Raw genomic sequence first — 22,866 nt, forward strand, 5'->3', positions numbered from 1 at the left:
TGGCAGATACTTTTTAAAGTGATACAGGAAATAATTTCTTAAGCCAGGATCCTATACCTAGTGAAAATATCTTTCAGAAATGAACAGGAAATCAATACATTAGTAGACTAAAACAAACAGACAAACAGAGGCAATGCTTGCTGGTAGACGTCTCGTAAAAGAACAGCTAAATGACGTTCTTTAAACAGAAAGGAAATAGTTTTTTTTTTTTTTCCTAAAGGAATGTTCAAATATCAGGAAAGAGGGAAGAACATGGTAAACAAAACTACAAGTAAATTCAATACAATTTTATTCTCCTCTTCTGTTTTCTAAATTATGTTTGATAATTGAAGTAAAAATTATAAAACTGTCTGGTATTATTTTAAATCTATGTAGAAAAAAATACTTAAGATATTTGTAAAATAAATATGGGAGTGTAAAAAGGTATAAAGAAAGGTAGAGCTTCCAAATTTCACTCAAACAAATAAAACGATGACACTAGTAAACTGTTATAAGTTATCTATATATAATATATAATAACATCTAAAATAACCATGAAAACAACAATACAAAGAGATTCATTCAAAACATTAAAGATAAATAAAATGGAATTTTTAGAAAGTTTCATAAATGTAAAGGAAAGCAGAAAAAAACAGTAAATGAAAAACAAAGAAAACAAATAGAAAACAACAAAAAAAGAGAAACTCAACTCTAGCATATTAATACTTGCTTTAATGGGGTAAATGTCCTAAATACATCAATTAAAATCCAGAGATGGGCAGAGGTGATTAAAAGACATGATTCTGTCTACAAGAAACTCACTTCAAATGCAACAATATAGGAAAGTTAAAAGAAATGAAGGAAAAATACACATCATGCAAGCATTAGTCAAAAAAAAAAAGCAAGTGTGGCTATAATTATTTCATATGCAGTAGACTTCAAAGCAAAGCAAAGCAGCAGAGACAGAGAATGGCAAGGGTCAATCAACCAAGAAAATATTGCAATCCTAAATGTGTATACGTCTAACAATAGATCACCAAAGTACAAAAAGCCAAGACTCACTCTTAGAATTGAAAGAAGAAGCAGACAAATCAACAATTACAGTTGGAGACTTCAACACCCCTCTCAAAAACTGATAGAATAACTAGATATAATATCAGCAAAGAGATAGGACTTAAAAATACCACCGACAAAGAGAATCAATTCCTTGAAAAACACAAATTGCCACAACTCATCTGACACAAAACAGATTACTTGAATAACTCTATAAAGTTGAATATATAGTTTTAAAATTCCTCCCCCAAACCATCTCCAAGCACAGATGGTTTCACTGGAAAATTCAACAAAATGTTTAAAGAAAAATTCACACCGATTTGACACAATCTCTGTCATAAAACAGAAAAGATGTAACACCTCCAATTAATATTTTGAAGCTAATTCACCCTAAGTCTCAAAACTTCTGCAAAGATTAACTCAAAATAGACCATAAATTTAAATGTAAAATAAAACAATATAAAATTTTAGAAATAAGAGACAATCTTCAGGATTTAGAGCTAGGCAAAGGTTTTTTTTCTTAACTAACACCAAAAATAAGCCATAAATGAAAAAATTGTGCAATTTTTTAGCAAAATTTTAAAACTGATCCTCTGTGAAAGGAACAGCGAGACTTTTTTTGAGACGAGTCCATTCTGGTCACCCAGGTGGAGTGCAAGTGGCCACAATCCAGTCAGCTCAACGGCAAGCTCCACCTCCCGGCAGGGTTCAACCGCCATTCTCCTGCCTACAGCCTCCGTGAGTAGCTGGACTAGCAGGCGCCCGGCCACCACTCCAGGCTAATTTTTTTTTTTTTTTTTTTTTTTGTATTTTCTCGTAGAGACAGGGTTTTCACCATGTTAGCTATAGGATAGTTCCGATCATCCTGAACCTTCGGTGATCCGCACCGCCTTCCCACAAGTGGCTGGGAATTACAAGTGTGAGCCACCATGGCCCTGGCCGAGGAAGACTCTTTAATAAATAAAAGGTAATCTCTATAGACAGGAAGAAAGAGTATTTGCAAGTAAATATTACCCTTTCAAGAGGAAGATACTAAAAACTCAAATCAACATTTTAATAGAATCTAATTTAAAATACGAGTGAAAAACATTGACATTTGATCAAAGAGCAATATGGCAAATAAGCACATAAAAAAATGATCATTATTAGCACACTGGAAGAATGCAAATTAAAAAAACCACAAGAGTATACTAACTTAACCAGAATAGCTTTTTAACAAATGATTACAAGGTTATAGAAAATGGATCCATTATTATGTTCTCACGAGGTTGGAATGTAAAATTAACATACGGCAGTCTAGAAGACAGGAAGTTTCTTAAAGTATTAAACAATGGCTGCCGCCATGCTGACCCAGCAACGGAACCATAATCCTGCGAGATTTGTCCTAGAGAAAATGAGAAAGTTTATGTCACATAAAAACCTTACACAATCGTCGCACAGTACTTTATTTGTGATTACGCAGACACTGAAAACAACTACACATGTTCTTCTGTAGGTGAATGTTAAACAGGCTATGGATATCCCGTATAATGGAATACTAACCAACAACGATGGGATTTACAAAAGTAAAATTAACAGCAAATTGACGAAGATGAGTTGTAACCCTAAAGTCCTGGAAGCTGAAGGTGCTTGAAATAAAGCATGTCTTTGAGAGGATTAAACTTGGCAGAGATGGTGTACTTTATCCTGGAAATAGGATAATTTGTAAAATTAGTTTTGTTCGCTTGTAAGCATCCGAGGCGATATCGATTCAGATTGCTGGCATATTCCCCCAGGTGATCCAAGAACAGCTCCTGGGGTCTGACCATACCGCATGCCTTTTTAGTTCAGTTATTGTTTTTTGTTTGTTTGCTTCCTTTTCCTTTTTTTTTTTTTTTTTTTTTTTTTTTTTTTTACAATTTAAGGAGTACATGTGTGGTTTTCTTACATGAATAAATCACATAGTAGTGAAGCCTGGGCTTTTAGTGCATTAATCACTTGAATAATTACATTGTACCCATCAAGTAATTTCTCATCTCCCACCCCTTCAAACCCTCCCACCATTCCAAATCTCCAATATCTATCATTCCACATTCTATGTTCATGTGTACACATTTTTTAGCTCTCACTTACAAGTGATAATACGCAGCATTTGACTTCTTGTTTCTGCATTGTTTTGCTGAAAATAGTGGCCTCCAGTTTGATTCGTCGTTTCACTCCACTTGTGAGGTAGACAAATGGTCAGTTTGGGCCAAAATAAATCCTTAGTTAGATTGGCTTTGTCAACTAATACTTTCATCATTTTCCCTGGATTGAGAGGGATTCTTGGTTGCAACTCCCTTTAGTTATATTCTCCAAGCTTTTTTGGAACAATATAGACAAGTAAAATTTGTAGAAATATGTTAGTGGACAGAGAAAATATATGCTTAGCTTAGCAAACTTTTTAATGAAAAGCTTCTTGCTTCCAGTTTTAGGGATGTACAGCTTTTACCTATGCACCAGGTGTGTTGAGAGCCATAGAAAACATCTCTTCCTTATAATTTTTGGACTGGGAAGATCAAATTTCAGGCCTTGATACTTACAGCAAGTACTAATATTTCTGCTGTTTGTGAAACAGATTTCTCTAACTCATGACTTATCTTTAAGATAAATGGGGAAAAAGGAAAAGTTAACAGCTATGGGAAAAAATGAGTATGCTGTCTTTTGAAAAATTCATTGACTTACCATGCATTCATAGGTAAATCATTTTACATCTCTGACTCTGTATTCTAATTTGTAAATCAAAATAAGATTTGGTGACAAAATTAAACAGCAAAAATGCAACCACTCTGAAGACTTCAAAATGTATAAATAAGGACATGATTATGCTTTATTTAAATGTAACTCAACAAAATTTAATTGATTATCTAATGCATACCAAGGACTACCCTAGGCATTAAGATCTAATACCTTGAGGAGATCACACCGTATATACAACCTGCTATGGGTTATAAAAGAAGTTTAGGCTAAAGACCAACTTCCGGCATGACAATATTTGGAGCTCCACTGACTCCAATGAAACTGATAAAATTATGTTTTAAAGGCCTCTTGAAAATTGTGCTAAAGGCAGACAGCAAATGAAGAAACATCAATTCAAAGAAATTTCTAAACATTCAGTAAGAAAGGCAAGTCCGTGGTACTTGAACAAAGAAAGTCCCATCTCTTCCCCTACCCAGCTCAGCAGGGTAGAGTCTCCATTCCAGACTTCTGGAGCCAAGAATACAGGGATTCTACCATTCCCACTCTCCATCTAGAGGGATTTCTTCTCAGGAGGAGCAGTACTTCAGTGTTTCTCATCCTACCTCCAAGTGCCTATTGCTGAGGCTAAGACCTGGGTAAACATGGTCAAGAATAGCAGTTCCCTTTCTCTGCTCAATCCCCACTCATGGAATATACAGTCTGCCTGTTGAGAATACTGAGATCCTTATAGCCCTGGCCCCAGAACTCGAAGTGATAATTGTTCTACAACTGGAAAGCTAAAGTGACCTCAGGCTGCGCAGCTCTCCCTCCCTGCATCAAGTTCTCAGTTGCTGAAACAAGAAAGTCACTCAAAGAGAATATTGTCAGTGTTCCAATTCTCAGTTCTAGGCCCTTAACCCAGAGATTTTGCCTAGTAGGAGAAATAGGCCACAAAGTGACTCTAAATTCTTCCCAAAAGGGCTGACTTTATTTTCAACAAAACGTGAAGAAGTTGAAGCCAAAGGACAATCTCAAGAACAGTGAAGGTTGCACTGAAAAAATATTGGGAAAAGTTTTATGATCTGATAAAGATACAGCCTAGTTTGTAGGCCAACTAGTTTGCAGGAGAAAACCGGGCAATCTGACAACTTGAAGGAATGCTCCTGAGGTCGAAACAAATATCAAACAAATCATTAAAATGGGCCAAATGAAAATTCTGGAGCAGAAAACTGTAATAACTGAAATAAAACATTTATTAGAATTAATATTAGATTTGAACTGGAGAAAGAATTAGTGAACTTAGATTGATAGAAGTTAGGCAAGCTGAAAAATAGACAGAAAAAAGAATGAGGAAAAATGAATAGATACTCAGAGAAATATGGAATACCATTAAGTGTACCAATATACATATAATGGGATGATCAGAATAAAAGAGAGAAAGGATAAAAGCATATTTAAAGATATAGTGACTGAAATTTCTTACATTTATTGACAATAATTACAACAAACTTCAAGTAGGGTAAACACAAAGAGACTCACAGACATATCACGTAAAAATGCCAAAAGTGAAAGATAATGATAACTCTTCAAAGCAATAAGAGAAAAACAGTGTGCTACTTTTAAAAAATAAGGCAAAATAAAGACTTTATCAGATAAACAGAAAGTGAAGAAATGTGTTTCTAGCAAATTCACCTGGTAAGTATTACTAAAAGAAATTCTTCAGGCTAAAAGCAATTGACACCAGATTGCAATGTGGAGTCACACAAACAAACAAAGAGTACCAGTAAAAGTAATTATGCAAGTATAAAAGACACTATAAATGCATATTTTCCTTTCTTCTCCTGATGGATTTAAAGAGAAATTGTAAAAACTTTTCTTTTTTTATATATAACATCCTTTTTGTAATATATGCGTAATATATTTGCTGATAATAGTACCAAGGAGGTAGGGAGAGTAAAGCTGTAATGGGCTAAGAAAATGACTACATATGGTAGAATAATAATTATAGAAATGTATTTTGAGGTTTGTAATATTAATAGATGTAATACATAGAACACCACCACAAAAAAGAGGAAAATGAAATAAAGCTATATATCACTGGAATTAGGTTAGTTTAAGGCTAATTTTGATCAGTTAGGATGTATATAGTATATTCTAGAGTAATCACTACAAATTAAGTCAAAAATATAGTGAAAAAATTATTAAAGAAATTAATATGCAACATTAGAAAATGCTCACTTAAAGCAAAAGAAAATCATAGAGAGGAATTGAGAATCAAAAAAGACGACAGACCTATAGAAAACAAAAGTAAAACGTAAGATGTAAATTCAAATATATGAATAAAAACATTAAATGTCTGTGAATTAATTCAACCAGAAGGCAGAGAGTGTCAGGCTGGATTTTTTTAATAAAGAAAACACTATCCATGTGTATGTTTAGAAAACAAGATATACTTTAGATTCAAAGATACAAATAGGCTACAAGTAAAATGATGGAAATGACATATCTTGCAAACAGCAACTGTAGGAAAGCTGAAGTGGTTTTAAAAACTTAGACCAAATAGACTAAACCAGAAAATGTTACTAGAGATAAAGAAAGGCATTTTATAATTATACTGGAGGAGATATCATGACTATAAGTATACATTGATAAATGCTTAGCTAGATTGAGTAAGACCAAAAGAGAGGACTCAAATTGCAAGATTGAGAAATGAAAGAGGGGACATTATTACAGACATTACAGAAATAAAAAGAATTAAAACAAATACTGTAAACAATTATATGCAAACAAGTTAGATAATTTATATGAAGTGGACAGATTCCTAGAAAGATACAAAGTACCTAAACTGACTCATAAATTGGATAAACAATGTGAATAAACCTACAACAAATTAAAATATTAATTCAGTATTCAAAACCTACCCATTAAGAAAAAGCCAAAGTCCATATTGCTTCATGGACGAATTCTATCAAGCATTTAAAAAAGTATCAATAGAAATTATTTACAAACTTTTACAATAAATGTGCTAGAGAGAACACTTCCCAATGTATTTCATGAAGCCTGTTTTACCTTGATACAAAAACAGACAACAAAATCACAAGAAAACTACAGACCAACATATTTATGAATATGGACACAAAAATCCTCATTCACACGTTGGCAAACTGAACCCAGCAATATATAAAGATAATTTTGCACCATGACCAAGTAGGATATATCCCAGAAATGCAAGTTTGTTTTAACATCTAAAAATCAATTAATATATTCTACCATATCAAAAAAAAAATGTCCATCTCAATGGATGCTAAAACAGCATTTGACACAATTCAACACATTTTTATGATTAAAAAAAAAGAAGAAGACAAGAAAGAATCTCAACAAACTAGGAATAAAAGGAAATATCCTCAAAATAATAATGACATATAAGAAAACCTCACAGTTAATACTATATTTACTGGTGAAAAACTGGATGCTTTCTCCCTAAGTTCAGGAACAAAATAAGGATGTCTGTTTTACCACTTGTATTCAGCATTGCACTGGAGGTTCTACATAGGCCAATTAGCACACACACAAAAAAAGGACTAAAAGACATCAAGATTGGATAGGAAGAAGTAACATTAGGACTATTTGAAGATGACATGATTTTATGTATAGAAAATCCTAAGAAATCCACCTAAAACTATTAGTACTAGTAAATGAATTTATTAAAGTTGCAGAATACAAGATCAATACACAAAAATCAGTTTTTACTTCTTTACACTTGCAGCAAACGATCTAAATATGAAATTAAGAAAATTCCATTCATAATGACATCAAAAGAATAAAATACCAGGGAATAAATTTAATAAAAGAAGTGTGAAACCTATATTCTGAAAAATACAATATATTAAGAAATTAAAGAAGATCTAAATAATGGGAAAAGACCTCATGTTCATCGATCAAAAGACTTAACATTGTTAAGATTATTCCCTAAAATCATCTACAGATTCAACATAGATACTATTTAGAAGTTGACAACCTGGTTCTAAAACTCATATTAAATTTCAGATAACCCCAAATAGCCAACAAATATTGAAACCGAACCAAGTTGAAGGACTCATAGTTTCTGGTTTCAAAATTTACTACAAAGCCACGGTAATCAAAACAATATGCTAATGGCATAAGGGTAGACCTGCAGATCAAAGGAATAGACGTCCATTCAGAATTCCATTCCAGAAATAAACATCCAGAAATAAATTCAGCATCAAGAAATAAACCCCTGCATCTGTGTTCAATTGATTTTCAACAAGGGTAGCAAGTTTGTGAAATGGAGAAATGAATAGTCTTCAACTAATGGCATTGGGACAACTAGTTATTCATGTGCAGAAGAATGAAGTTGGATTCCTATCTCATATCACACACAAAAACTAACCCCAAATGGATTAGAGACCTAAATATAAGTGCTAAAATCATAAAACTCTTAGAAGAAAACATAGGAGTAAATATTCATGACCTTCCTTAGCTTTGGCAATGGATTATTGGATATGATACCAAAAGCATGAGCAAAAGAAACAATAGATTAAACTGAACTTCACCAAAATTGCAATGGCTACAAGAAAAAATAAAATAAAATAAAACTTTTGTTCTGCAAAGGCCAGCATGAGGACAGTGAAAAACTAATCCACAGAGTGAAAAAAAGTATTTGTAAATCACATATCTGATAAGGGTCTTGTATCAAGACTATGCAAAAAAACACTTAAGACTCAATCATAAAAGACAAATAACCTGATTAAAATCGGCTAAGGATCTTAATAGACATTTCACTAAGAAAAACGTACACATGGCCAATGAGCCATTAAAAAAACTACTCAACATTATTAGTCACAAAAGAAATGCAAATCAAAAGCACAATCACATGCCACTTCAAAGGCACTAGGATAGCAAGTATCAAAGTCAGATAACAAAAAGTGTTGGTGAATATGTGGAGAAATTGAACCCTCCTACACTGCTAATGTGAGTATAAAATGGTGCAGCTGCTTTGGAAAATAATCTGACAGTTTCTCAAATGATTTAAACATAGAGTTTCCATATAACCCAACATTTCCACTCCTAGGTATATACCCAAAGAAACAAAAATATATGTCCACACAAAAACTTGTACATGGATGTTTTTAGCAGCACTATTCATAGCAGTCCACAGGCAGAAGCTACTCAGATGTTCATGAACAGATGAATGGACAAATAATACAAGGTGCATCTATACAACGAGATTTTATTCAGCCACAAAGAGGAATGAAGTACTGATGCATGATACAAATGAATGAACTTTGAAAACACTATGCTAAGTGAAAGAATCCAGAGATTAAGTGGAAGCCTTGTTTAATCTCTTTTTTTTTTTTTCATTTCTAGTATTTATATGTTCTCTTTCTGCCCTGAAAGAGAGCCCTGACGATAGATTACCTTTATCCTGGATTCAGCCTCTGAGTCATAATATTAGTAGAAATTAAATTCAAAAGAAAATATACATGGGAATTTTTTAGCTGAATTTTTTCCTTGTTGGTTAAATATAATTGCTTTTAATCTTAAAAGAGGGAATAAATATTTCTTTATTTATTCACCTTCAAATTCTTTCAAAACTTGCTGTATGCTTTAACAAGTCTTTCATCAAAGAGTCCCCCATATTCTTAGACAAAGGAATAAAAAAATTGTATTACCAAGGATTGAATATTTGTAATCTTTTAAAAGATTACAATCCTTACCCTTCTCTTTCATACTAAAAATCTGAGTCAGATATCCACTCTAAATGATCTGTCCTAATATAATGGTCCTCTACCTTGGATAACTGGAAACCTTAGGTAATCTGCTCAGTTAAATTAGAATGATACAAATATTTTGTCACACTCCGTTTTCTGTCTCCTTTTAGTTGACAGTCTTTACCCACAGGGCAGTGGGGTGCTTGAGATTCTTGAGCCTTATACAACAGGGAAAACTGCCAGGCTAATAGTCACTAGTTGAGAGACACAACCATTTACCCATTTTTCAATCCCATTTTTCGATCACTTAGCAACGAATTTAGTTATTCAACAATCTTAAGGTTTGTTTTCTATAGGACAGATACTATAATGGATGCCGATGATACAAAAGCAACTAATACAGAGCCCCTGTCCTTTGGTGCTCACTGTCTAATGCCCAAATGCAAAGAGGAGACAGGGGCGAATGTACAACAATATGCTATATATACTTCAGAATACATAATGGTGAGGTCAGTAAAAATTTCAGAAAGGAAGAGACACTGAGCTGAATCTTAAAAAACTGAGGATATGTTCTTCCAGCAGACAAAAGTGGGGTGCATGTACAGTGGTGTACATACTTTTAGGAGGAGGTGGAGATTATTTCATTGAAAGAATCATCCTGTAACCCACAGCAAAATAGCATGCCCAGATGACTATGTCCTTCCCCACAGAGTTAAGCAAATCAATGTCAATACATTAAATCCTGACTTCCACATTTACAAAGCTCACAGAAAATCATTTAACCTCTTTCTTTGGAGATATGATAGGTCTTTAACCTCTTTATCAGGAGATCTTTTCCTGCACATGAACCCCACAGCATCCTCCAGAGTTGGGAATGAATCTCCTGAGCCTTCTTGGTGGTGATGGTGGTATAGTGGTGAGCATGGCTGCTTTCCTGAGCCTTTCATTTTTCTAGGGAAAAGGAAAGCCTAGCCTAAGTGAAGCAGGAAACTGGCCCACTTCCACTGTATACCTCACCAAGAACATGCCAACTCAATCTGACCAACCCAACATGCGCAAATACATTTTGGAATATACAAACACAAACATCCCCTATCTTGGAAATTCCTAACTTCAGAACAGAATTCCCAAGAAGTTTGAAATTAAGCCACTCAAAGAAAGTGTCTGCAAATTCTTCTTTGAACAGAAAGCAGACTGCTGAGCCCTGCTATGTTTAACTGTGGAGTCACTGTGTGTCCTATGTATCAATCACCTGGCATATTAAATAAGCAACGTCTTCCATTGATGTACCCTCTTACCATGTATGAAGATATATAACACGCATTATTTCATAGGATAACTCTTGGCTAAAGAAGTCAACTGTTCTCTTGAGTAACGAGGAGGGAATAGAACTCTGTGTCATGATCAATGTCACTCAGGTAGTAAGTAACAGAGTCAGATCCAGAGCAGAGCTTTTTGGTTCCCGAGTTCATAATGTAGAATCTACTTTTTGTATTAATTATCGTTTTATTTTCCCACATGACAAAAAGTTTAGAGGGGCAATTTAGTGTTGCTGTAGTGACTCAATAATACTGGCAAGAACTGCAGTTCTTTCCATCTGCTCCATTTACCTTACCTTGTAGGCCTTTGTCCTTGTGTTTGCCCACTCCTGGTCACAAAATGAGCAAATGAGTGGTGCAATTTCAGGCTTCAAGTTTACTCTCTGGGAAGGAAAGAGGTGGAAGGGGTGCAGGAACAAGAGGGGCAAAAGCTGAGCCTGTTTTTTTTTTTTTTTTTTTTTTTTTAAGAAATATGAGTTTTCCTGAAGTCCCTCTCAGGGAACTCCTGTTGATATCTGTTTGGACAGTATTCTGCTACCTGGTCATCTCTAGGTGCAAGGGACAATAGGAAAAGGAGTTTTGCTTTTGAACTTCTAAAGTAGAAAAAGTAAGGGAAGAGAGGGTATTGAATGACTCCTGGGTAAGAACCCATCTACCATGTCTAGAACTGAGCTGTATTAGATTGGCTTTTTAAATATCATGTCTTAATTTTCACTAGATAGAAATTATTATTACATAGAATAATCGAAGGTAGCAAGAAGGAGGTTGGAATGTCAGAATATTTTGAATCAAAAAACACAATCTCATCCCTTCTTGTTCTGACCTAAATGCTTTGGCAGGGAAATTACTCAAATCTAGGAATCCTCGCATTTGCCATTAATACATCCGTTTTGTACTTTGTGTCTTTTTTTCACACATCTGTTTGTTGTTCTCTTTTCTCTCTTTTCCTTCAATTTTTAATACAAATTTTAAGCATATACCTATAAATAGAGAGGATAATATAATGAACCCCTATGTACCTATCAACCACCTGCACCAATGATCATTTTGCCAGCCTGGCTTTGACTATTCCCTCCTTTTATCCCTCCTGAATATTTTAAGAAAACTCATTTCATTTCTGCCACACCAAAATGAGTTATGTCTGTATGTATGCCTCTGATTTATTTTTGCTTCTTCAAACAGAAGAACTTACAAGGGTCTTAACATGGTTTCGAAAAAAAAAATAATCAATGGAAAATTATTATTTTGAAATTCTCTCTCTTCTCTTTCTCTCTATATTTTGACCTCCTGTTCCACAAGATTAACAAGTTGGAAAAAATAAGAGAAATAAATGTTAAAAATGAGAAGCTAAATTTCTAAAGAACTGGGGTGTTAAGCAGAGCTTCAGCAACCCCCTAAGGGAGTACCTCTCCACTTTGCAGAGCAGTATTTATCCTCCACCTAACATTTAGGTCACAGATATCTGTCATTTAAACTATCCTTGACAATTAACAAATGTAACAATTAGTATTCTATTCATATTTACATTCTTTAACTTTTAAAAAATATTATAAGTCTTAAAACCATGTTCTAGAAAGTAGCTTAATGGGAACTGCCACAATACCCTACATGAGAAGCTGTTTAAAATAACGGCTTCTTCTGTCTTACAGATATTGATAACTTTTACCCTCCGCTATCTTTTCCTTGAAGACAAATAATCCAAAATGTTAACCACTATTTCTAATTAAATAAATATATAAAGTATGTATTTATTCATTCACTTACAGTGTTATTCATCTGTTCAGTCATTCGTTTATAAATTCATTCATTCATTAAACATTTCACAGGTCCCATATGCATGCTATCACTAGAATCTTTAAGGATGAAGACTCTAGTAAGGAACCATAATTGTCTCTTAGTTTTCATAAAGCTAGGTGAATCCATACCATAAAAGCTTTATATGGGAATCAGGTAAAAATTGGTTATGATCTAAATATTTGGAGAGTAGAAATGCCAATCTCAAAAGTGTTCTGGAAAAAAAAAAAAAAAAAAAAGCGTAGTGGCAGGATCATGGGGTGGGAAATGGGCCTGGCTGGAAGAATCGCTATATGTGTATTTTTATCATCCATGTGTTGGATGAAGCGGAGAGCTGCCAGATAGCTTCTTTTCGACAGCTTGGAGTTACTGTTGGGAACAGATCCATGTATGGAAGCGAAAGCCGAAAGCCACAGATAAGCTGAGATCCAGCTATGCAAACCATGTTTAGAGACACTTAAAGGACAAGCATCCCAGGTCCTTTCTTTCTGGTAAATTTAGAGAAGCCATCATACCGGGATCTTTTTTCACATCCAGCCCATGCGGACTGAGCAGCCAAGGCTTGACAGAGGTAGGTGCCGGGCTTTTGTGATGCAACTTATATAAAGGATCATTTGAAAATATTTCCTCCAGAGCCCTTGATGTCCTTTAAGGGAAGGTGCCAGATCATATTTTGAAAAGAAAAACAAACAAACAACAACAAAAAAAAAAGGTTGGGGCTAATGACTAAGAGATATTTAACAGCTCTGCCTCCACAAGACAAGGAAGCTTTGCTACGGAAGGAAAGTGACAGCACACATTTGCTGCCAAATAAAATCCCTCTGCCCTAGGTCACTTACCATTTGGAATTTTGTGGATGCAAGTCTTCCTCGATATTGCCAGCACCTTTAGAAATGAGCCACAGCTTCCGCGGGGTTCTGAGACTCACTGTGTATTTTAGGCTAGGGTAGGTGGAATTTGTCTTTTTCCTTGCTTGTTCTCCTCAAGCCAGCAAAAACTCGCATGTGTGACTAGTTCTTCCTTAGACATAGGAAGAGCTGCTTGTAAACGACATTATTATTTTTGGCAGCTGAAGTCATTTTTGCAGTATTTCTCAGCAGATCGGAGGTTGATTACATCCTGTTCAAAGATTCTTGGGTTGTTTTCACAAACATGGGGTCTTACGCAAGTTGAAGTTGCTGAAACCAGCTGTGAGCCCTGGGCTTTTCTCAGCACCTTTGAAATTTCGTCTTCTTTCTTTTTTTTTCTGCTGACTGAAAACTTTGGAACTTGAGAGGAAATGTTTCCAAAGATTATTATCGTTTCGTCATCAGTGATGTTTTGGGAATAGATTGTGGCAGTATATCAAAAATTATGTGTCTCAGGAATGCAAGGTAAAAGTGTGAATATGAACAGAGTAACACCAGTATCTATATGACTGTCCCATATTTTCCAGAATACAGATTAATCCAGCCAAATCATATCAGTTGCACTTTGAAATGCAACTCCAGCTAATTACCAAATTGTAGTTATTAAATTAAAGCACATCTGTTAAAATTGTTAGCAAAGTCTGTGAACTGCTGCCAAACACAAAAGTCAAGAGAAAAAATTATAGGTCTTATCTATAAAATATGCATGTTTTGCCAAGATTAAATTAAAGAAAATTTACACAAGATAATGGAATTTAAACTCAAAACTTATTTTGCTGAGAATAATGTGTCCATAATTCAAATAAGATTTGAACCAATTCTTTTTGCTTAGCTAAGTTTTCAATGCAGAGTATGAGTAGAAAAAAAGAAAAGAGATAAATGGAGAAATATTGAATGTGACTTTCCGTCTCTGATGACAGATGTGACATGGAAAATTATTAATAAGTAAGTGAAAGAAAATAAAAATAATTTGTAATACTGACCAAGGAGATGTTCTCTGGATAAATTAGATGTCTGGGAAATGCAATTCATTTAACAGATACAGATGAAATGACTAGTTATGTGGTGGTTTCTTTCAAGCTGTGAATGTCCCATTACACCAAAAAAGTGGCAGAAGAAGAGGAAATGTGTTTTTTATTTCAATAATGCACTATAATTATTAAAATAATTACAATACTAAAAGATTATTTTCATCAAATTATTCTATATGTCTATTTACATTGAGAGCACATTAAAATAACACATTTCTGTATTTCTAAAATAGGCTATTTTACTTTACTTAAAAATACTAATAGTCTGTATTTGTGAGAGAGTTAGAAAGAGAGAGAGAGAGAGAGAATAAACGATGCCTTCTTTTTTTAAACTAACAGAGACAAGCTGTCATAACTTTTGCTAAAGTGAAACAGGCCTACGAAAAGATGGCTTTAAAATACTTAATTAAACACTACATACCAGCCGGCTTCTCAAAAGAAACAGCACAGCAGGAGTCTTTGCAATTTTCAAAATGTAAAAGGTTCACATAAATGATGCCACTAGTATTTGTGAACAGATGCAATGCGTATGTGATATCAGCTACTATGTTCTCGTTTGCCTACTGCCAAGTACATTTCAAGTGTGCACTCCTCATGAGAAATGTCTGCTCCTGTTTTTTCTTTTGAAAACTAATTCAAGAAGCATAATATAAGTAATAGAGAATGACTTACTGCTAATTTTGTATATACTGTCAACATTTATGGAAGAAAATTCATGACAGTCAAGTTGCTTGCCCTTGTAACTCATGACTTCTTAAGCATTTAGTGATGACTATACATGTAGAAAATCTTAAAGAAATAATATTTTGAGAGGAAAATTGAAGGTGTTGGTAGTCTTATGTAAAAAATTAAATAAATATAAAAAAAGATGGCTGGGCATGGTGGCTCACGCTTGTAATCCCAGCACTTTGGGAAGCTGAGGGAAGATCATGAGGTCAAGAGATTGAGACCATCCTGGCCAACATAGTGAAACCCCATTTCTACTAAAAATACAAAAGTTAGCCGGGTGTGGTGGTGCATGCCTGTAATCCCAGCCACACAGGAAGCTGAGACAGGAGAATTGCTTGAACCTGGGAGGCGGAGGTTGTAGTGAGCCGAGATCATGCCACTGCACTCTAGCCTGGGCGACAGAGAGAGACTCTGCCAAAAAAAAAGAAAAAAAAAAAAAAATAGGCTGTTAATGATCTGTGTTATAGTTAGCTGAGATATGAAGCAAATTCATGGTGGCTAAGTATGATGAAAAAATTTGAAATAATTCTGAATAGTATAGAACACAGGTTGGAAGCTTCTGTCTACATGACGAGACCTATCTGGATACCTGTGGGCCTGGTCTATGGTGCAACAATGACAAGAGGAGCAAGCACTTTCTAGAGGATTTGACGGGGAAGAGTATTTCTGAATGTTGGGAGAGAGTTTGTATGAAAGTAAGAGTAGCAATGTACTCCTCCAGAAGTCTGGAAAATTTTGGCCCACAGAAAAGGTCATTATGTTTCAAGGGAAAAGATATCACTGGCAATTCTGAAAAAAAAAAAAAAAAAAAAATCCAAATCCCCTTGATCAGGTGATTAAAACTGTGATACACTGAGTGGTCCCTGAGAGAATAGTAACGATTTTAAGAATATTAAAAATGACACAAAAGGCCAGCGACTAGCCAAAGGTGCTGGTAAGGAATCTGAAGGCCAGAGAGGCTATAGGATTTCTCCAAGTTCAATCATTGGAAGGTGAAGGTTTCCTAGGATCCAGATCACCTGGTATTCTGATCAGACATGATCTGCCCATGAAGATCCTTTTTCAATTTTTTATCTTAAAGTTATGTGACATTTTCAAGTCTCATGGCAAGGTATTGGAAGAAAATTGTATGCCAGAGAATTTTTGATAGTAGTTTTAAGGTTTGTGAAGTAATACGAGGGAAACAAATTCAAGAGGCACTTGGTACTGTTGAGGAGAAAACGGCCTCTCTTATCCCACTGATTTCTTTCCCTGATATGAGCCATGGTTATCAACTCTGACTGCACCTGAAAATCACTTAGGGTAGGTGATGCCCATTTTGCACCCCTGAGGAATTAAATATGTTAGTGGGGTCCAGACAAAGGTAATTTAAGTCCAGTCCATGAAATTCTAATATGCAACCAAGATTAAAAATCATTCCCTTTGTGTAATTAAAGAAAAGTTGTTGCCAGTCTAATTTATTTGAAAAGAGGAGTTAACAAAACCACAGCTGAAGATTAGGAAAAAAATGTACTTTGTCCCAGAAGGATAATTTCCTTGGAAGTTTTATCGATATAATCTTGCTAACAGAGAATCCTTATTTTAAAAGTTTCAGCATGTTTAAAAGGAAGTGTTCTCTACAATAAAGGATTGATATATATCTATTTGACATCTGTCATACTCCTTAGCCTGAATCCTATGTGAATGCTACCCACAATTATTGAAAGCTACAATATATATATATGTGACATTATGATTCTTAACAACAGATACTGAATGAAATTTTCTATTGTTTTAGAAAATCATCAAACAGGCCGGGTGCGGTGGCTCAAGTCTGTAATCCCAGCACTTTGGGAGGCCGAGACGGGCGGATCACGAGGTCAGGAGATCGAGACCATCCTGGCTAACACGGTGAAACCCCGTCTCTACTAAAAAATACAAAAAACTAGCCGGGCGAGGTGGCGGGCGCCTGTAGTTCCAGCTACTCGGGAGGCTGAGGCAGGAGAATGGCGTGAACCCGGGAGGCGGAGCTTGCAGTGAGCTGAGATCTGGCCACTGCACTCCAGCCTGGGCAATAGAGCGAGACTCCGTCTCAAAAAAACAAAACAAAACAAAAAAAATCATCAAACAGACATCTTGAAAGGGAGTGTTAATTTTGGATAGCAATAATTTTCTAAAAAAATTGGCACATTTATTCTAAAAAAGGAAAATCATGCTTTTTTTTACTACCTTTCTAGGAAGTGCTACGAACTTCCTAAATTTTAAAATGAAATCATACCTTAACAGAAGTGATGAGGACCAGGAAATGTCTTGAATCATTTTCTGAACCAGATGTGTTTTAGGTAAATGAGAAAGAAGACTCCAGTGAATATTTATTCTGAGCAATGTGTTAGATTCCGATTAATAATAATAATATACAATAATCATTATAACTCTAGTTCCTTAATCTGCCCAGCAGCTTGCCTTCTGAGAGACGAAGTGCAGTTATATATGAAATGATTCTAAGAACCATTACCAGTTGCAAGGTATTGTTGAATTTAATGCAAAGAAACACAAGCTATTGTTGAATTTAATGCAAAGAAACACAAAAATAGCAAACTATTTTTAAATCTTTACTAATTTTATTGCTTCACTTATATAGATAAAATACATTCTATGAAATAAAAAGTCTTTTTGTTGTTGCAGTTAAAATCCTAAGTTCTAGATTCAGACAAATCTATGTTCAAATCCCAACTATGCTACTTTCTGCCATGCTGGGCATGTCACCTAAAAACTATCTTGATATGTATGGAGCTTTTACTATTTTCCAAGCACACTTCTAAGCAAGTTACAGGTATTAATTTATTAATTCTGACAATTAACCCTATGATATAGTCACCCATTTTACAGATGGAAACACTGACACACGGAAAAGTAAATAATATGCCCAAGGTCACACAACTAGTAAAAAGAGGAAGTAGGATTTGAAGCCTGCGTTTAACCTCTGTGCTACACTGCTCCACAGTCATTTCCTTGCCTTTTAAAATGAAAAACAAATAATAAAATTAATTTGTGAAAGACATTCAGTAGTGTTATGGCAAGGTGTAAGAGCAAAATAATATTAATATTATTCTCAGATTACTGTCCACTTAGTTCAATAAATAATCATTTGAAAAAGTTTTTGTGAATACCAGCCCTGTAAAAGTTAACATTAAACACTCTTATAAACTAACATTTCCAAAGTGTTGAGTAGACATTTTTTGAAAATCAAAGTTAAATTATTATTTTGTGGCCATATTTCATCCTTGTAGTCTCCCTGCCTATCATTATTAATCATGTTTCAATCAATGGATGTTGAAATGTTTAACACCCTTCCCTTCGCTTTTCAACATTCTGTAAGCAAAGATGATTGGAAAATGAGATAAGAATCATTTAAATGAAAGTTAGTATTATATTGAGGGACCTATTACCCATACATGATAAATTTCATTTAATTTTCAAGTCATTAATCTAAAATGAACAATAAGAAATCCACTCGACAATTCACTTACACTTGCTTATAAGCATACGACTTTTGGAAATTCAACATACAATTTTTACCAATTTTGTGAGTTGTGCATTTAGTTTTGTAAGAGTTATGAAGAAATTATTTTACATATAAGGTGTAGGGAAATTGGTCAGTTGTACTTTTGTAAAAGGGAATGAAATGAAAGCTTACTTCTTCTTTCCTCACTTTCTATCAGATGTGTGGAGGAATAGAGGTCACATCCACCTTCTAACACTATTTTCACTCTACCACACTTTTAAGAACACTTACTGAATCATTTTCCCAGAGATGATTTTGCTATCATTAATATTTAAATATTATTTTGCTTAAAAAGATAAATATCTACTGTGCTACTACAGGCAGGGGAAAGGAAAAACAACAAATGAGATTAGAGATTTAAACACAAAATTGAATTCCTTCAGGTCCCATAAATCATAAACCCTGATATATTACATTTTTTAAAATTATCAACAACCATGTCAACAATAAACTGTGGTAATTTATAAAGTTATACCTTCTTGAGGAATGTGAGGAATTGGAAGACAAAATAAGAACACAATATGCTAAAAACCAAATCCCAAAGTTTTGTTATAAAGAAATTAAATTTACATAACATTTATGAATTTAGCTTATGTTCAATACATGTGACCCTGAGCTAAGGTAAAGGCCCATGCTCTTTTGGGGAACACAGACTAAATACATAACCATTATAAGGAGTATATGCCCCCAAAACTTGTTTTTTTCTTCTCAATAATCCATTTGGGTTATCATGTCCAAGTTACTGGATAATTGTATCTACTTTAAGAGGAAAGATACAGTAAATATTCATTAAATAGGTTGAGAAACAGACCTCCAAAAGTTCACCAAGGTTGTAACCTTCCAAATCACAGTTTTCAAAATTTGGTTGAAAAGACTGTCTTTTGCATGTTTGGTGAAGTAAAGCTTTCCATGGTAAAAAAAAAAAAAAAAAAAAAAAGGATCTATGAAATATTGCATAAAATTTATCCCCATCTCAGGTGTCAGAGGGCACACTAACACATGACTAGCTCTGAGAAATTCTGCAGAAGGTAATCTGAGCACAAGCTTGTTATGTTCAATGATGGTTTAGAATCCAGATGAAGAGTAGCTGATTTGGTATGCTCCTTAACCTCTCAGTACTGAAATTAGGCTAACTCAAGATTAGTCATTCCTCTAAAGGAATTAATTTGACATGGACCTATGGTTTTAACATCTGGGAAATGCCTACATGTGAAAAGAGTGGGATGCCTAACTTACAGAATGCCTATTTAAGCTCCATTGACATCTTCAATACCAGCACTCCAAACATGTACGTATAGTGATTCTAAAAGTACAGAAAAGTCTTTTGAATATTGTTATTGTTGCTGTTGTTGGGGAGTGACAATTGCACAACTGCTGTCCTTTGACTGAGATTCAGCCTATATAGAAGCCTATATATCAGTGATATAGAAGACGTTTGAGTATTTGTAGGTGTGTATGCATGCACACATTTATTGTGTTTCCAGAGCACCTAGAATTGCACTCTATGAGCATTTTACACAAATGTGATTTTTTTTTTTACTTTTTTCTATTTTTGTAATTTTTAAAAATGTTTTGTCGGTACATACTATATATGTATTTATGGGGTACATGAGATGTTTTGATACAGGCATGCAATGTGAAATAAGCACATCATGGGGAATGGGATATCCATCCCCTCAAGCATTTACCCTTTGAGTTATAAACAGTCACATTAGACTCTTTACATTACTTTAAAATGTACAATTGTTATTGACTACAGTCACCCTGCTGTGATAGCAAATAGTAAGTCTTATACCCATCAAATATTTTTGTACCCATTAGCCTTCCCCGTATCCCCCAACTACTCTTCCCAGCCCCTAGTAACCATCCTTCTATTCTCTATGTCCATACGTTCAATTATTTTGATGTTTAGAAACATCAAAACTGAATAGTACACCACTGTGTGTATGTACCACATTTTTTTTATCCATTCATCTGTTGATGGACGCTTAGGGTGCTTCCAAATCTTAGGTATTATAAGCAGTGCTGTCACAAACATAGGAGTACAGATATCACTTCCATATATTGATTTCCTTTTTTGCAGGATATATACCTAGCAGTGAAATTGTTGGATCATATGTAGCTCAATTCTTAGTTTTTTGAGGAGCCTCCAAACTGTTCTCCATAGTGGTTGTACTAATTTACATTCCCACCATGAGTGTACGAAGGTTTCCTTTTCATCACATCCTCACCAGCATTTGTTATTGCCTGTCTGTTGTGTATAAGCCATTTTACCTGGAGTGAATATGTCATTGTAGTTTTGATTTGCATTTCTCTGATGATCAGTGGTGTTGAGCACCTTTTCATATGCCTGTTTACCATTTGTATGTCTTCTTTTGAGAAACGTCTATTCAAATCTGCTGCCATTTAAAAAAATCTGATTATTAGAATTTATCTCGTAGAGTTGTTTGAGCTCCTTATATATTCTGGTTATTAATCCTTTGTCAGATGAGTAATTTGCAAATATTTTCTCCCATTCTGTGGGTTGCCTCTTCACTTTGTTGACTGTATTATTTGCTGTACAGAAGCTTTTTAAATTGATGTGATCCCATTTATCCATTTTTGCTTTGGTTGCCTGTGCTTGTGGGGTATTGCTCAAGAAATCTTTGCCCAGACCAATGTGCTAGAGATTTTCTTCAAGGTTTTCTTGTAGTAGTTTCATGGTTTGAGGTATTAGATTTAAGTCTCTAATCAATTGTTATTTGATTTTTGTATTTAGCGAGAGACAGAGGTCCAGTTTCATTCTTCTGCCTATGGATATTCAGTTTTCCTAGGGCTATTTACTGAAGAGACTTTTTCCCAGTGTATGTTCTTGGCAACTTTGTGAAAAATGAGTTCACTATAGTGTGTGGATTTGTTTCTGGGTTCTTTATTCTGTTCCATTGGTCTATGTGTCTGTTTTTATGCCAGTAACCTGCTGTTTTATTTACTCTAGCTCTGCAGTATAATTTCAAGTCAGGTAATGTGATTCCTCCAGTTTTGTTCTTTTGCTTAGGATAGCTGCAGCTATTCTGAGTCTTGTTATGAGTCTCACATAAATTTTAGGACTGTTTTTTCTATTTCTGTGAAGAATGTCATCGGTATTTTGATAGGAATTGCATGGATTCTATAGATTGCTTTGGGTAATACAGATATTTTAACAATATTCATTCTTCCAATCCATGATTATGGACTATTTTTCCATTTTTTGTTGTCCTCTTCAATTTCTTTCATCAATATTTTATCGTTTTCATTATAGTAATCTTTCACTTCTTTAGCTAAGTTAATTCCTAGGTATTTAATTTTATGTGTGGCTAATGTAAATGGGATTACTTTTTATTTCATTTTTATATTGTTCACTGTTGGCATATGGAAATGCTGCTGAATTTTGTGTGTTGATTTTGTGTCTTGCAACTTTACTGAATTTGTTTATCAGTTTAATAGCTTTCATGTGGAGTCTTTTGGTTTTTCCAAATATCAGATTGTATCATCTGCGAACAAGGACAGTTTGACTCCTTCCTGTCAGATGTGGATGCCCTTTCTTTCTTTCTCTTGTCTGATTGCTCTAGATAGGACTTCTAGCACTATGTTGAATAAAAAGTACACTAGTGTAATTGTGTGACTATCTCACTATACCAAGTTCATTTAGTAGCTGGAGACATGGTTCTGAAGATCTCAGAGTACATAAAAATGGACCATTGCAAAGCAGTTGGGTGAGAACTATGAGATAGAGTTAATGGCACAGACCAGTAGAGATGTGGGTTGAGGGAGCAGCATATGCAAAGTCTACAGAAAAGGGAAATTAAGACAAATTATGGATGGGAAACCAGAAATAGTTCATTATTACAAAAGGTACTTTGTTGTTTTCTTTTGTTTACTCTTTATTGAGGTATATTACACCTACAGAAACATGTGATTATGCAGCTCAAGGAATTTTCATAAATGGAATTGACCCATATACCCATCAAATAGATCAAGAAACAGAATTATCCTCAGCACTTCAGAAGTCCCCCTTATGCCACCTTCCGGACCATTTTCCTCTCAAGGATAACCACTAGCCTA

The 22,866-nt window shown here is 34.6% G+C and overlaps 1 protein-coding gene and 1 long non-coding RNA gene across 3 annotated transcripts in view; one reads left to right on the forward strand and one right to left on the reverse strand.

The window, feature by feature from the left end:
* Positions 1 to 13,776, reverse strand: part of LOC108542783 (uncharacterized) — a 38,991-nt gene extending 25,215 nt beyond the window's left edge. For both annotated transcript variants that reach the window (XR_001889366.1, XR_001889367.1), the window contains exon 1: positions 13,414 to 13,776. This is a non-coding gene — a long non-coding RNA (uncharacterized LOC108542783). The remainder of the gene's footprint in view (positions 1 to 13,413) is intronic.
* A 3,771-nt stretch (positions 13,777 to 17,547) lies between these two features.
* SLC8A1 (solute carrier family 8 member A1) overlaps positions 17,548 to 22,866 on the forward strand; it is a 404,513-nt gene continuing 399,194 nt past the window's right edge. The window contains exon 1 of the mRNA XM_017892945.1: positions 17,548 to 17,563. The gene's annotated coding sequence lies outside the window, so the exon portion shown is untranslated. The remainder of the gene's footprint in view (positions 17,564 to 22,866) is intronic.

Source organism: Rhinopithecus bieti, unplaced genomic scaffold (assembly GCF_001698545.2).
Source record: "Rhinopithecus bieti isolate Rb0 unplaced genomic scaffold, ASM169854v2 scaffold_22439, whole genome shotgun sequence".
In the NCBI taxonomy this organism is placed as follows: domain Eukaryota; kingdom Metazoa; phylum Chordata; class Mammalia; order Primates; family Cercopithecidae; genus Rhinopithecus; species Rhinopithecus bieti.